The sequence below is a fragment of the Calidris pugnax genome, unplaced genomic scaffold, assembly GCF_001431845.1.
Source record: "Calidris pugnax isolate Ruff unplaced genomic scaffold, ASM143184v1 scaffold102, whole genome shotgun sequence".
NCBI lineage: Eukaryota > Metazoa > Chordata > Aves > Charadriiformes > Scolopacidae > Calidris > Calidris pugnax.
The window spans coordinates 4,843,520-4,843,904 of NW_015090846.1; the positions used below are offsets into that span (position 1 = coordinate 4,843,520).

Here is a 385-nt window from a genome sequence, read left to right on the forward strand (position 1 = left end):
CGGGGAGGGGGTGGGTACGGCCCGCCCGGGGCCGGCGGGAGCGCGGACATGGCCGAAGCGGAGCGGGCCCTGCGGGTGAGTGAGTGCGGGGGAACGGCCCCGGTTCCAAACTCCGCGCAGCGGCTGCGGGGACCCGGACCCCGGGCATCCCCCGGGAGGGGTGGGAGGAAGGCCCGGAGCGGGGCCGGGGGCGGGCAGGAGCCGCCCGGTTGTGGGGCGGGTGGTCGCAGCTCCCCCCCGGTCCCTCCCGGCCCCGGTGCTCGGCGGGGGATTGTTTATTTTTAGCCGCGCTCCCTCCGCGATCCGGTGCGTTTGAAGATGTCACGTTTTGCGGGTTATTTGCGGGGAGGCGGCCGGGCTGGGCGGGCAGGGCCGCGGCGGGAGA

General features: G+C 76.1%; 1 protein-coding gene across 15 annotated transcripts in view; it reads left to right on the forward strand.

Moving 5' to 3' along the window:
* The window catches only part of DAB2IP (DAB2 interacting protein), a 202,076-nt gene that overhangs the window by 148,707 nt on the left and 52,984 nt on the right, over positions 1-385 (forward strand). Inside the window, exon 1 of one of the 15 annotated variants that reach the window (XM_014942906.1) lies at positions 8-75. The exons of the other annotated variants lie outside the window; for them this stretch is intronic. The gene's annotated coding sequence lies outside the window, so the exon portion shown is untranslated. Of the gene's footprint in view, positions 1-7; positions 76-385 lie in introns of those variants that run through there. 15 annotated transcript variants of the gene reach the window in all.